We start from the raw sequence: 16,699 nt of genomic DNA on the forward strand, positions 1-16,699 counted from the left end.
TATTGGACTATAACTTCATGTTCCAGAAGTTTCAGAAACGTCAATTCTGCCATAAAACGAAACCCGAGCTCACAAAATGGGAAGAAAATTTCACGATTTTTCAACTTTTTTCGATTTTCAGTACGTTATTTTACCTATTCCAGAAATTTCAATTTTTTATTGGATGGATTGATGCACAAGACTACCGGAGGGACTCTCGATAGGGAAAGATTTTAAAAAATCCTTGGAGCAGTTTTCGAGATACAGGCGTCCAAAAACGCTCCAAGTCAGAAGATACCTGTCAATTCTGCCATAAAACGAAACCCGAGCTCACAAAATGGGAAGAAAATTCGAAAAAAATCGAAAAATAAAGGGCGATAACTCTGAATAAAACTTATATTACTGGAATCGGATGGACTTCAGGTATCCAAAAATGTAAGTCAAATTTGAAAATTTTGAAAAATAACAAAAATTGTCTCGTAAACAACATGTTTTCAATTTTCGAACGATAAAAGTCATAGACGAATGTTCGAAATTGAAAAATGTGAGATAGCCATTGTCTCAGAAAAGATTCAGGGATTCCAAAAATGTAATTTGCTTGAAAATGGATAAAGAATTGACGAAACCGGCTTTCAGAAATCAGACAGGAAGTGTGTCATACAATAGCCCATTCATCGAGCTACTAAACGATACTTTAGGTGTTTTAATCCGGTCACACCCCACCGTGAAATCACGATTTTTGCAAGAGCACCGATTTTAACTGTTTTTTTTTAATATATATATTTATATGACTACGGTTTCACCGGTGCCACGTTACCCTAAACATATGTCACTTCCGGTACCAATGAAACCATTAAACAGGTTTCCACATAAGCATTGCACACATCAAATAAAATGGACGCCGAATCAACCAAATCCCGCAATATCAATTCATTTTATACATTTGTTACATGTAAGTGTACAGTATTTCCGGTGATAATGAAAATGTCCAATTAGTTTTATGAAATCAGAAATGGCATAAGGCATCACATGGTGAAAATTTTATGTAAATCGAATAATAATTGCCACTTTTATAGACCAAAAACCTTGAAAAGTGACTTGTATAAAACCGTCTATTTCTCTGCAACCGTACAAGTTAGAAACCATTTTCTGGTATCTGTATGATCGTGTGGATTTAATCTATTTGTTGATTGGAATCAAATATCATAATTTTAAAAACATTACAAATTAGACTCATTTGAATAAAATATCTGTTTTGAAGGCTAAAAATACAGTTTTTGCCAAAATGACGTTACTTCCGGTGATAATGAAAATCTTTAATTACTTGTATGACATTGTAAATGGCATTAGGTATCACACAGTGAAAATTTTATGAAAATCGAATAATAATTGACACTTTTATGGACCAAAAACCTTGAAAAGTGACCTGTTGAAAATCGCCTATTTCTCCGCAACGGAACAAGTTAGAAACAATTTTGTGAAATCTATATGACCTTATGGATTATATTAATATGTGAATGTAAACAAAAAATTAAAATTATTAATACATATTAAATAATTCTTGTTTGAAAAAAATATTGATTTTAAAAGTTAAAAATGCACTTTTTGACAAAATGTCGTCACTGCCGGTGTCAATTTTAAATTGTAATCAATTTGATACGACGCATACTTGCTTTTTGAATCAAATGGTGTCACTTTTGTGAAAATCCAATAATAATTGACTATTTTACAGGCAAAATAACGAAAATAGTGACTTATGCAAAATTGCCCATTTCTAGGTAACTGCTTATATTACAAACTAATTTTAACATACATTTTCTTCGTATAGATTATAGCTACAAGTTTATAAAAGTTACGTAGAAATATCTGAAAATCTGAAAAGCCTGAATGGGTTGTAAATAGGTCAATTTTACACCTTTTTTCACCTCTTAATCGAATTTGCTCGAAAATGAAATCGAAATTAAAAAAACTGTTCCCAACATTTTGTGCGCCTTTAAAGGGCACACTCTTTTAGTTATATCAGTTTTTTAAAAAAATAATATTTGCTTTCGAAAAATGGTACCTAACTGTCAAAATTGTAGTTTTTGGTAAAATTAAGCCACTTCCGGTGCGGACAGATAACTCTATTGGTAACAAAAAAAATGACAATTGAGACAATGGAGTATGTGAACTTTGTTTTATACAAATCGAGCAATAAATAATTAATCTAGGACGGAAAAACTGAATTAGCCAATTGCGGCCAAGGAAAATTACTGAGACAAAAAAAAATCACATTTTTGCCCAAGTCAGATGACTCGTTAATTTTCTGTAAAACACGACTAAAAAATATTCATTAATAAAAAAGTTTTTTGTAAAAATTTAAATTTTCAAATTTCGAACGACAAAAGCCATAGATGAATGTTCGAAATTGAAAAATGTGAGATAGCCATTGTCTCGGAAAAGATTCAGGGTTTCCAAAAATGTGAATTGTTTTAAAGTAGGTAAAGAATTTGCGAAACCACGGCCGATTTTTGATTTATTGCTACCGTTCAAAATTCGGCCACTTCCGGTCTGCGCAGAAGTTTCAAAAGTACTTTATCGAGTAACCACCACATGGTTTCCAGAGAGAAAATTGAACCCTAGATCGATATCTGTTTTCGATCATGGAGAAATAGGCTCCCGCGGTAAATAGTAATAATAATAGTAATAATAATAATAATAATAATAATAATTTTAGTAATCTCAATAGGCTTTCAGACGAAAGTCTGAAAGCCTAATAATAATTTTAGTAATCTCAATAGGCTTTCAGACGAAAGTCTGAAAGCCTAACTAGATCTGCTACTGTCCCATACAGATATGAAAGCTTTCATATTCATCGTCACGTGACATGGATTATATCAATTATCTTAAAAGAAAAAAGAACAACAAAAAATAATTATCAAAATCTGTGAAAAAGTCGCGAAGTTACAAGTCTAAATATAGTGAGAAACATTGCAACAAAATAATCTAAAAACTAAAGGGAAATAACTGAGAGTTGGATTGCTGTAATCGGAATGACTTTCCGTTCCAGAAGTTTCAGAAAAATGGATCAAGCCGTTTAAAAACAGAACGGATGAGAACATGAAACGAAAATGGCGGGAAAGAACTAAAAAGGGGCAGGAAAATATCAAAAAAATAAATGAAATAACTTTGAACGGAACTAACATTGTTTGAATCAGATTGACCTTAGCTGTTCGAATATTTAGGTTAAATTTGTAAATTTTGAAAATTAAAGTAAAATTGTCCTGTAAACAACTTTGTCGGCACGTAAAAGGTCAAAGGCGAAATATGAAATTTTGAAAATTTTCAAACACCAAAAAATCGATCTTGATCTCGAGCTATCCTGAAATGCATTAATTTCAGAAATAAGAGACGCATTGAACATATTACAGCCTATTGTGGTTTATTTTCACGTCTGTTCAAGAGGATTTTTCACTGTTCTTCATATTCAATTCCAAATGGAGACCATCAGTTGACAGAAAATCTTTTTTTTTTGTGCTAAAACTCTTTTTTTTTTAAATCGGATCAAAATGGGAGTAAGGCACAAGGTCCGGGATGGCAATGGGCGTATTGTGTCCAAATTTCATGGTTTTCGGACAGTCGGTGCCGGTGTCGTGGCGATATTCCACTTTTTTCGCACTTACTGAAGCCGTAAATGGCGGAAAAAGCCGAACGACAGGAACCGTGTGACGAACAAACGACCTGAACGAATGCAGGTATCGCCTTGAATTTCTTAGGGCACCTAGGTACCAGCGTGAAAAGTTCCTGGCCGGAATTTGGTAGTCATCGTACCTTTGGTTCCAGCGTGGCGCATGCGCGAAGTCAAAAGAAATTACGGTCGATTTTGGGATTTTGGGTATATTTCGGAGTGGTTTGGTATGTGACGGTGGATCGGGGACCCGGATTGATCTATTATAATACGCGTTGAAGAATGAGCAAATTTTCGCTACCGGGGTTGATTTGCTCTGCCCAGGCATCGTTCCGTTTGGCCGATTGCCTTCAAATTTGCACGAGATGTACCTTGGGATTCAAGCTATCACATATTAAAAATAGAAGAGTCTGGAATTCCGAGAACGTTGAAAATAAATTCGAAACCCACCCCCACCGATCAAAGTTTTTTTGCTTAAAAAATTGCCGTATTTTATCGAATTTTTATTGTTCTTGATATCTGAGCATTTTCTCCTTTTAATATGTGATAAATATCATCGCGGCGCAGCCAACCGCTAGAAATTCCAGAGATTTGGACCACCGGAAGGATGCCTCAGCAGTCAAAAAACGTCAAAATAGGCGATTTCGGTTTCTAATGTCGATACATCGTTGCGGTCATTTTAAAAAATTGTCTTTTAAGGATAATGTGTATAGTACTAAAACCTATCACATACGGGAAAGGCGATAAAATCTCTTTGCATTTGCAATTTCAAAATTAATTAAAACCAATATTAAAATTCCGAAAATCGTTTTTTTGCTAAAACTCTTTTTTTTTTTAATGGGATTAACATGGGAGTAAAGCACAGAGTCCGGGGTGGTAATGGGCGTATTGTGTCCAAATTTCATGGTTTTCGGACAATCGGTGCTGGTTTCGCGACGAAAATCCACCTTTTTCCCCTTATACAAACGAATTGAACGAATGCAGGTATCACCATGAAATTTTCAGGGTACCTAGGTACCAGCGTGAAAAGTTCCTCGCCGGAATTTGGTACTCATGGTACCTTTGGTTCCAGCGTAGCGCATGCGCGAAGTCAAAACCAGCTAAACTCAAAGCAATCTTGTCGGCACGGAAAACATCAAAGCGAAATTCGAATTTTTGAAATATTCAAATACCAAACATTCGACCATGAGCCAGGCTATCTTGAAATGTATTAATTTCGGTAATAGGAGACACATTCTCTAAGTCACAACCAATTGTGTATGTTTTCAAGCCCATTAATGTGGATTTTTCACTATTTTTCATTTTCAATTCAAAATGGCGTCCATCAGTTCATCTAAATCAAAATTCTACTGCCTACTTTTTATGGGCTTTCCTTCAAGGATTTGGAAAATATAATTCCCTTGTCTGTAAGTAAAATATCAAAAAAGCCTAAGCGATATTTCACATTTTAAGATGTGGCACTTCCGGTTTGGGCTACAAACTCCATTTTTTTTGTGTGTACGAATCAGTAATTACTTGGTTAGTATCGAAAAAAAAATTAGGCCATTCTGACCTATATTTCGATGATTTTTTTGAAAATTTTGATCCTTAATTTCATTAAGGGGAGATAATTTAGCAAATTTCTAATATTTTTGAAGTCGCATTGGTAAGTTCTACTTACATGCTAAATTTCATGAAAATCGTTGCATGGGAACTCGTTGCATGGGAACTTAACTTCCTGTACCAGAAGTTTCAGAAAGATCCATTGGACAGTTTTTAAAAGAAAGGAAAATTAGAAGATATTTAACAATATTTAGCAAATAATTGATAGCCTGATACTAATGTGTTATCTCCGTTATACCATTAGACCATTAGAAGAAGATATAACAATTTTTCAACTTTTTTCAAAGATTGTTTTTCTTTTTGGACCATTTATACTATACTGCGCGACATGGAAAACGGATCACTTTTTTTCCCAAATATTTTATTACTAGGTGGTTTTGTATGTATAATATTATGCAATACTATGAACTATTGTTTCACACAATGCTCCCAAACGCTAAAAATATCGGCCCGTGTGCACAAAATAAAATTGCACGAGATGCACACGAAAAACCCAATATTCACGTGCAGCATTGTGTGTGAGCCCTTTAAAAGCATGTTTTCAACTTAATGTGCAGTACATGAACTATGAAACGTCAATTTGTTGTAATTTCTTGTTGAACGTGTGAATGAATCGAGCTAGAGATGCCGAGACTTACTGAAAATCAACGGAATGAAGCCATGGGAATGTCCATGGCTGGCATGTCTACACGTGCTATTGCCAGACACTTCAATTGTCATCAGTCCACTATTGTAAGGTTGGTGGAACGTGTTCGAGTTACTGGATCAACACGTGACCGTCAACGTCCTGGTCCACAATGCGTTACAACCCAGGCTCAAGCCCGCTACATCCGGGTCACTCATCTGCGTGACAGATTCCGCCCAGCGACTCGAACAGGTGCAGCAGTCGTCGAAAGACAACGACCAGTAAGTGACAACACCATAAGACGTCGTCTAAGAGAATTAGGACTCCGTGCACGACGACCTTAAGTTGGAGCTATCCTCAGGGATCATCACCGTCAGCGGCGTTTGATATGGGCTCAAGGACACCAGACATGGAGAAGAGTAGACTGGCAAAGTGTGCTCTTCAGTGATGAGAGTCACTTTCATCTTTATCACGATGATGGCTGTCAACGTGTGTGGAGACGTCTTGGGGAACGTCTTGCAGACTGCTGCGTCTTCGAAACGAATCGATGGGATGGGGGGAGTGTAATGGTGTGGGGAGGCTTCACATTTCATCACCGGACCGCCCTACACATTTGCAGGGGTCGCGTTAATGCTGTAGCCTACCGTGATGATGTCTTGCAACCAATTGTTGTTCCGATGTTTCGAGCGCACCCACAACTTCAGCACTCCCAACAGGATAATGCACGTCCGCATACCACCCGTTTTAGTATGGACTACCTGGCTGCTAACAACATCAATGTCCTGGACTGGCCAGCCATGTCTCCGGACATGACACCGATAGAACATGTCTGGGATGAGATTGGACGCCGTCAGTATCGGGGACCACAGGTGCTGCTTTAGAAGCTGCTCTTGTGCAAGAATGGAACAATTTGCCCCAGGCCTTCTTTCAAACATTGGTAAATTCCATGCGACGTCGCTGCACAGCGTGCGTAAGAGCCCTTGGAGGACACGCGCTACTGACACCTGTGTCGTACTTTTGGTTTTGACCCCTCTGACTTTGTACCGTTGATTACAGATTAAACATCCATAAGTGTACAAATGTGTTGTTATTGATTTGAATATTGTTCACAATAAGAAGCAAAATAAATAAGATATGTTTACAGGATCATTTTGTTAGACGAAAAACTAAGTGATGCGTTTTCCCTGGCGCCCAGTATATATTGAGCCTTTTAAATTCGGATTCACACCCTAGACCACCGTTAGGACTCTAAGTAACAGAAGTTTCAGAAAGGAAAAAAGAGAAGTTTTCGGGATGAAAGCATCTGAATAGCCCCCAAAAATGAAAATACTATATTTTCAGCTTCCCATTATATATTGCCTAACCAGCGCATTTTTACCATTTAGATGTCATATGATCGCCCATTGTTCGGGCTATCCAAAGACACTTTAGTTGTTTTGAAATCTTACGTAGTAATCACTTTTTTCGCAAGATCGCCATTTTTTTTACTTTTTACGGTTTTTTTCCTCAAAATATTTGCGCAGAAGTTTCAAAATTGTTTTACCAAGTAGCCACCACATTGTTTCCGAATAAAAAATTTGGTTCCAAATCGATATCTATTTTCGATCATGGAGAAATAGGCTCCCGCGGAAAAAAAAAAATAATAACTAGACCTGCAAGGAGCACTGAACCGGCTTTCAGGAATCAGACAGGAAATGTGTCATTCAATAGCATATTTATCGAGCTACCAAACGATACTTTAGATGTTTTGATTCGGTCACACCCGACGGTGAAATCCCGATTGTTGCAAGAGCACCGATTTTTTTACTGTCTTTTATTTTAAATATCGAATATTTTTTTGGACTACTTCCTGTTTACGGATCATTATCGGGATAGATTTAACAAGTGGTATGGGAACTTAAATTCCTGTACCAGAAGTTTCAGAAAGATCCATTGGACAGTTTTACCTCCCTTATAACATTAGAAGCAGATTTACAGATATAACGATTTTTCGACTTTTTTTTCAAAGATTGTGGCCTTTTGGACCATTTATACTATATTGAGGCTTTTAAATTTGGATTACACCATAGACCACCGTTAGGACTCTAAGTAACATAAATTTAAGAAAGGAAATAAGAGATGTTTTCGAAATAAAAGCGTCTGAATAGGCTCAAAAAAAGAAAATAATAGATTTTCATCGTTTCATTATATATTGCCTAACCTGCGAATTTTTACCATTTAGATGTTGTTCGAACTATCCAATGAAACTTTAGTTGTTTTGATTGAGTGGAATCTGGCGCAGTAATCACTTTTTTCTCAAGATCGCCATTTTTTTTACTTTTTACGGTTTTTTTCTGAAAATATCGGAAATTTTTTCGACTACTTCCGGTTTTTGGATCATTGTCGGGATAGCTTTAACAAGTTGTTTGGTGACCCTACCTTCTGTACAAGAAGTTTCAGAATAATCCATTCAGCTGTTTTCCAAAGAAAGGAAATTAGAAGATCATTTTCAGTAATTTAAGGATTTTTCAACTTTTTTCCAAGATTTAGGTTCTTTTTGGACCACTTATATTATTTCAATGCTTTTATTTTTGGACTCACGCCATAGTCCACCTATAGGACTCTGAGTAAAAAAAGTTTAAGAAAAAACTTAGTTTTCATTTTCGAGAAAATGGCGTCTCAAAATGGTCCAAAACGGAAAATACTAGATTTTCGGCGTACCATAATTTATTTTCTAGCCATCTAAATCGTATCGTTCAGATGTCATATGATAGTCCATTAATTGGGCTAACCAGCGATACTTTAGTTCTTTTGGTCCGCTAACATCTGATGGAGAAATCAAGTTTTTCGCAAGAGCGCTATTTTTTTTAACCTTTTTTCTTCATTTTTTGAATACTTCCGGTATGGAGATTATTGTCGGGATAGTTTTAATAACCGGATTGGCTTATCAAATAGCCACAGGGCTATGTAATGATATATTACATTGTCTGATCAGATAAAATGTCCCTGGGAAATCCTATGTTCAATACGGGCAAAAATGCAAAAATGTCAATATATCGAAAATTAAATTTAAATATTTCAATGCATATTATACATCGTTAGAATCGTAATTAGGTTAGCTATCTGAATCTGTAACTTTTTTGTAAAAATTTGTTTAAATAATAAAGTAATAGAGCATTTTCCAAAATTTCACGATTTTTCAACTTTTTTCGATTTTTAGTATTTTTAGTACGTTATTTTACCTATTCCAGACATTCCAATGTCTTATTGGATGGATTCATGCACAAGACTACCGGGGGGACTCTCGATAGGGTTAGTTTAAGAAAAATCCTTAGAGCAGTTTTCGAGATACAGGCGTATAAAAACGCTCCAAATCAGAAAATACTTGATTTTCAGCATTTCATATTTTGCTGCTTGTTTATACTATCCGTATAAATTGGGCATCATACGACAGTTCATTCCCCGGGCCACCCAACGAAGGCTTAATTTGTTTAATCCATTGATATTGGACACAAAAATCGAGTTTTTCCCCAAAACACCCATTTTTTGATTTTTCTTCGAAATATCTATCATTATTTGGACTACTTCCGGTTTCCGGATCGCTGTTGAAATTGCTTTATGCAGCGGTCTGCCTATATAGCTTTATGTTCCAGGATTTTCAGAAATATCGATTTATCCTTTCCAAAAAATATAAGGGTTGGGAAATGGGCAGAAAATTCGAAAAAAATCGAAAAATAAAGGGCTATAACTCGGAATGAAACTTATATTTCTGGAATCGGATGGTCTTCAGGTATCCAAAAATGTATGTCAAATTTTAAAATTTTAAAAAATAACAAAAATTGTCTCTTAAACAACATTTTTCATTTTTCGAACGCTAGAAGTCAGCGACGAAGCTATCGTCCGAGAAAAGACTCAGGGTTTCTGAAAATGTCATTTGTATGAAAATGTGTACAGAATTGACGAAGCTACGGCCGTTTTTTAATTTTTATGCACCGCACGATACCATTAGAAGCAGATTTACAGATATAACGATTTTCCGACTTTTTTCAAAGATTGTGGCCTTTTTGGACCATTTATACTATATTGAGGCTTTTAAATTTGGATTCACACCATAGACCACCGTTAGGAATCTAAGTAACATAAGTTTAAGAAAGGAAATAAGAGAAGTTTTTGAAATAAAAGCGTCTGAATAGGCTCAAAAAAGGAAAATAATAGATTTTCAGCGTTCCATTATATATTGAATAACCCGCGAATTTTTACCATTTAGATGTCATAAGATCGTCCATTGTTCGAACTATCCAATGACACTTTAGTTGTTTTGATTCTGTGGAATCTGGCGTAGTAATCACTTTTTTCGCAAGATCGACATTTTTTTACTTTTTATGGTTTTTTTTCTCAAAATATCGGATATTTTTTCGACTACTTCCGGTGTTTTGATCATTGTCGGGATAGTTTTAACAAGTTGTTTGGTTACCTAACCTTCTGTATAAGAAGTTTCAGAAAAATCCATTCAGCTGTTTTCCAAAGAAAGAAAAATGGAAGAGCATTTTCAGTAATTTAAGGATTTTTCAACCTTTTTGCAAGATTGAGGCTCTTTTTGGACCTCTTATATTATTTCAATGCTTTTATTTTTGGACCCACGCCATAGTCCACCGATAGGACTCTGAGTAAAAAAAAGGTTAAAAAAAATCGTAGTTGTCGTGTTCGAGAAAATGGCGTCTCAAAATGCTCCAAAACGGAAAATACTAGATTTTCGGCGTACCATAATTTATTTTATAGCCATCTAAATCGTATCATTCAGATGCCATATGATAGTCCATTAATGCGGATATTCAACGACACTTTAGTTCTTTTGATCCGCTAATATCTGACGGCGAAATCAAGTTTTTCGCAAGAGCGCCATTTTTTAAAACTTTTTGTCCCCCGCCTTTCGAAGAAAGCAGGGGACTATTAAAATGGGTTCGTCCGTCTGTCTGTCCGTCTGTCTGTCTGTCTGTCCGTCTGTCTGTCCGTCACAATTTTTGGGACACAATAACTCTCTTCCTAATTGAGCTAGAATGTTCAAACTTGGTGTATGTGTTTATTAGGTCAATGCCTTGATGGAGTTCGAAGATGAGCATTTTCCGCTTAGGGTAAGCAGAGATAAGCAATTTGATTGGTTGATGCTTTGGGACACGATAACTCTCTTCCTAATTGGGCTAGAATGTTCAAACTTGGTGTATGTGTTGATTAGGTCAATGCCTTGATGGAGTTCGAAGATGAGCATTTTCCGCTTAGGGTAAGCAGAGATAAGCAATTTGATTGGTTGATGCTTTGGGACACGATAACTTTTAATTGAGCTAGAATGTTCAAACTTGGTGTATGTGTTTATTAGGTCAATGCCTTGATGGAGTTCGAAGATGAGCATTTTCCGCTTAGGGTAAGCAGAGATAAGCAATTTGATTGGTTGATACATTGGGGCACGATAACTCTCTTCCTAATTGAGCTAGAATGTTCAAACTTGGTGTATGTGTTGATTAGGTCAATGCCTTGATGGAGTTCGAAGATGAGCATTTTCCGCTTAGGGTAAGCAGAGATAAGCAATTTGATTGGTTGATGCTTTGGGACACGATAACTTTAGTTGTCCCCCGCCTTTTGAAGAAAGCAGGGGACTATTAAAATGGGTTCGTCCGTCTGTCTGTCTGTCCGCCTGCCTGTCCGTCCGTCTGTCTGTCCGTCACACTTTTTGGGACACAATAACTCTCCTTCTAATTGACCTAGAATGTTCAAACTTGGTGTGGGTGTATATTAGGTCAATGCTTTGATGGAGTTCGAAGATGAGCATTTTCTGCTTAGTGTAAGCAGAGATAAGCAATTTGATTGGTTGATGCTTTGGGACACGATAACTTTAGTTCTAATTAAGTGAGAGTGATGAAACTTGGTGTATAGTTTTATTACATCAGTACCTTGACTAAGTTCGATGATGAGCATTTTCTGCTCAGGGTAAGCAGAGCGATAAGCAATTTGATTGGCCGAGACTTCGGAACACAATAACTCTCCTTCTAATTGAGCTAAAATGTTCACACTGCTTCTAATTGAGGTAGAATGTTTAAACTTGATGTAGATGTTCGTCTTGACTGAGTTCAATGATTAACATATCGATCTCAAGCTAAGCAGAGATAAGCAATTTCCTTGGTCGATGCTTTGGGACAATATAACTTTGATTCTGTCTGATAGAGAGTGATGAAATTTAGTGTATAGTTGATAAACAGTTTTATTGCTCGATACTTTTGAAAAAAATAGATGTGCGATTAATTAATATGTGGCATCTATTTATTTGCGGATTTCGGCGGGGGACATCAGCCTCACTGTTGGCTTGTTTTTTTCATTTTTTGAATACTTCCGGTATGGAATTTATTGTCGGGATAGTTTTAATAACCGGTTTGGGCAATTTTATAGCCACAGGGCACTGTAATGATATATTACGTTATCTGATTAGATAAAATGCCCCTGAGAAATCCTATGTTTAAATGTGCCAAAAATGTAAAAATGTCAAAATATTGAAAATTAAATTTCAATAACTCAATACATATTAAACATCGTTAGAATCGTTATTAGGTCAGCTAACTGAATGTGTAACCATTTTGTAAAAAATCTGTTTAAATGATAAAGTAATAGAGCATTTTCCAAAATTTCATGATTTTTCGACTTTTGTCGATTTTCAGTTTCTTTTTTTACCCTATTCCAGACATTTCAAAGTCTTATTGGATGGTTTCATGCACAAGACTACCGAAAGGACTCTCGATCCAGAAAGTTTAAGAAAAATCCTTAGAGCAGTTTTCGAGATAAAGGCGTCCAAAAACGCTCCAAATCAGAAAATACTTGATTTTCAGCGTGTCATAGTTTGCTGCCTTGTCAGAGTATCCGTATGTATTGGGTATCATACGACAGTCCAATCATCGTGCCACCCAACGATACATTAATTTGTTTAATCCGTTGAAATTGGACGGAGAAATCTCGTTTTTCCCAAAAGCACCCATTTTTTGCGTTTTTTTCATAATATCGAGACTTATTTCGACAACTTCCGGTTTAGGGACTGTTGTTGAAATTACTTTATCAAGTGGTCTGACTATATAGCTTTATGTTCCAGGACTTTCAGAAATATCGATTTATCGTTTCCGATAAATATAAGGGTTGGGAAAATGGGCAGAAAATTCGAAAAAAATCAAAAAATAAAGGGCGATAACTCGGAATGAAACTTATATTTCTGGAATCGCATGGTCTTCAGGTATCCAAAAATGTAGGTGAAATTTGAAAATTTTGAAAAATAACAAAAATTGTCTCTTAAACAACATTTTTCATTTTTCGAACGCTAGAAGTCAGCGACGAAGTTTCGAAATTTCGAAATTTTCAACTGCTATCGTCCGAGAAAAGACTCGGGGTTTCTGAAAATGTCATTTGTTTGAAAATAAGAAAAGAATTGACAAAACAACGGCTGTTTTTTTTAACTTTTTGACACCATACCAAATTCGGCCACTTCCGGTCTGCACAGAAGTTTCAAATATAGTTTATAGAGTAACCACTACATAGTTTCTCGATAGAAAATTATTTCGACAACTTCCGGTTTACGTACAGTTGTTGAAATTGCTTTATCAAGTTGTCTGACTATATAGCTTTATGTTCCATGACTTTCAGAAATATCGATTTATCCTTTCCAAAAAATATAAGGGTTGGGAAAATGGGCAGAAAATTCGAAAAAAAAAAATAAAAATAAAGGGCGATAACTCGGAATGAAACTTATATTTCTGGAATCGCATGGTCTTCAGGTATCCAAAAATGTAGGTCAAATTTGAAAATTTTGAAAAATAACAAAAATTGTCTCTTAAACAACATTTTTCATTTTTCGAACGCTAGAAGTCAGCGACGAAGTTTCGAAATTTCGAAATTTTCAACTGCTATCGTCCGAGAAAAGACTCGGGGTTTCTGAAAATGTCATTTGTTTGAAAATAAGAAAAGAATTGACAAAACAACGGCTGTTTTTTTTAACTTTTTGACAAGGGCGATAACTCGGAATGAAACTTATATTTCTGGAATCGCATGGTCTTCAGGTATCCAAAAATGTAGGTCAAATTTGAAAATTTTGAAAAATAACAAAAATTGTCTCTTATACAACATTTTTCATTTTTCGAACGCTAGAAGTCAGCGACGAAGTTTCGAAATTTCGAAATTTTCAAATGCTATCGTCCGAGAAAAGTCTCAGGGTTTCTGAAAATGTCATTTGTTTGAAAATAGGTAAAGAATTGACAAAACAATAGCTAATTTTTACACCTTTTTTCACCTTTAAATCGAAATGGCGCAAATACAAAACCAAAATTTAAAAAAGCGAGTCCGACATTTTGTGCGCCTTTTGTAGGGGCATCTATCTTGATCTATCAGATTTGCAAAAATTAACATTTGCTAGTGAAAAGACGTTCCGACTCGACAAAATTGGAGTTTTTAGCAAAATTGCGTCACATCCGGTGCCGACAGAAAACTTTACCGGTAATAAAAAAATTGAGAATTTGCACCATGGAGCATATGAACTTTGTTTTATAAAAATCGGGCAATAAATAATTAACCTATAACCGATAAACTAAATTAGCCAATAGCGACCAAGAAAAATTATCGAGACAAAAAATGTTCACATTTTTGATCAAATCAGACGACCCCTTAACCCTGGGTAAAATGCCATAAAAAATTATTCATTAATAAAAAAGTTTTTTGTCACAATTTAAATTTTCAAAATTTGGCGCCTAATATCTCCGAAGATTCGTCGAAAATGAAAAATCTAAACTACCGTAGCTATGTGCCCTGTCTCAGGCTATGTCAAAATGTATCCAATGTTAAAATCCGACGATTATTGTTAATATTACAGCAATATTTCAAAAAACGACAACTTTGGCGTTTCGGACATTTCGCATAGTCGCAGAACGTTCGAAATAGCTTTAATCTCTAAGTCACACCCACTTTCCAAGTAAAATCGAAGAAATCGGATTGATCCGACAAGTAGTTTCTGAGATATGCTCAAGTGGAAAAAAAAAATAATAATAAGAATAATGTTAACAAAAGCAATAGTGTTTCACACAAGCTACGCAGTGTGAAACCCTAATAATAATAAGAATAATTTTAACCAAAACAATAGTGTTTCACACAAGCTACGCAGTGTGAAACCCTAATAATAATAAGAACTAGAACTGCGAAGCGGTAATGACGGGTTTCACTGGTGCCACGTTGTCCTTGAACTTATGTCACTTTCGGTGCTACGTTACCCTTGAAATCATATCACTTCCAGTACCAATAAAACCGATAAATAGATTTCTACATAAACATTGCAGACGTGTTATAAAATGGACGCAGAATCAACCAAATCCAGCAATATCAATTCCATTTATACATTTGTTACCATGTGTTACACGTGTCAAAAAAGTGATGCTGTTACTAACTTACAGCTAAGTTAGTTGACTTTCTAATGGGAAATTAAAAAGGATAAAAGGTCTTAAAAAGTGATCCTGAGAAAATTGGTTATTTCTCGATAAGGGAAGATGCTAGAAGCAATTTTTGGACATCTATATGACCGTATTGATTCAATATATATGTCCATTGGAGTCAAATATCATAATGTTAAACGAATAATAAATATAACTCACTTCAAAAAATTGTTTGTTTTGAAGGCTAAAAATACATTTTTTGCCAAAATAACATTACTTCCGGGGTTAATGAAATTGTTAAATTATTTCTATGAAATCATAAATGGCATAAGGTATCACATGGTGAATTTTTTTTATGGAAATCGGATAATAATTGACACTTTTATGTACCAAAAACCTTGAAAAGTGACTTGTAGAAAATCGTCTATTTCTCTGCAACCGTACAAGTTAGGAACTATTTTGTAGTATCTGTATGATCGTATGGGTTCATTCTATTTGTTGATTTGAATCAAATATCATAATTTTAAAATGATTACAAATAAGAAATATTTGAATAAAATATCTCTTTTAAAGGCTAAAAATACAGTTTTTGCCCAAATGATGTCATATCCTCTGACAGTGAAAATGTTAAATTAGTTTGACCTAGTCAAAATTAGCATAAGGCATCAAATGGTAAAAGAAAAATGAAAATCGAATAATAAATGACTTTTTTACAGGCAAAATAACGTGAAAAGTGACGCATGCGAAAATTGCCTATTTCTCGGCAACCGCTTATTATACAAACTAATTTTCACATACATTGTCTTTGTATGGATTATTGCTACGAGTTTATGAAAGTTACGAAGAAATATTTTAAAATATGAAGACGCTGAATGGGTTGTAAATAGCTTAATTTTACACCGTTTTTCAACCTTTAATCGAAATAGCCCGACAACGAAATCGAAATTAGGAAAACTGAGTCCGATGTTTTGTGCACATTTGCTTGGCGCATCCCTTTGGTAATATCAAATTTTGAAAAAATATTATTTGCTTTCAAAAAGTGGTACCGAACTGTCAAAATTATAGTTTTTGTTAAAATTATGTCACTCCCGATGCCGACAGATAACTCTCTCGGTAACAAAAAAAATGACATTTTGGAAATAGGAGCATATGAACTTTGTTTTAATCAAATCGACCAATAAATAATCAATCTAGGACCGAAAAACTGAATTAGCCAATGGCGGCTAACGCAAATTACTGAGACAAAAATTGTTCACATTTTTGCTCAAATCAGATCACCCTTTAGCCCTGGATAAAATACCATAAAGAAATACTCATTAATTAAAAAAAAATTTGTAAAAATTTAAATTTTCAAAATTTGGCGCCTAATATCTCCAAAGATTCATCGAAAATCAAAAATCT

General features: G+C 35.1%; 1 protein-coding gene across 4 annotated transcripts in view; it reads left to right on the forward strand.

Annotated features, from left to right (window-relative positions):
- The window catches only part of LOC126814505 (RING finger and SPRY domain-containing protein 1), a 332,620-nt gene that overhangs the window by 14,774 nt on the left and 301,147 nt on the right, over positions 1–16,699 (forward strand). The window contains exon 1 of one of the 4 annotated variants that reach the window (XM_056099496.1): positions 219–414. The exons of the other annotated variants lie outside the window; for them this stretch is intronic. The gene's annotated coding sequence lies outside the window, so the exon portion shown is untranslated. Of the gene's footprint in view, positions 1–218; positions 415–16,699 lie in introns of those variants that run through there. 4 annotated transcript variants of the gene reach the window in all.

The sequence above is a fragment of the Patella vulgata genome, chromosome 3, assembly GCF_932274485.2.
Source record: "Patella vulgata chromosome 3, xgPatVulg1.2, whole genome shotgun sequence".
Taxonomy (NCBI): domain Eukaryota; kingdom Metazoa; phylum Mollusca; class Gastropoda; family Patellidae; genus Patella; species Patella vulgata.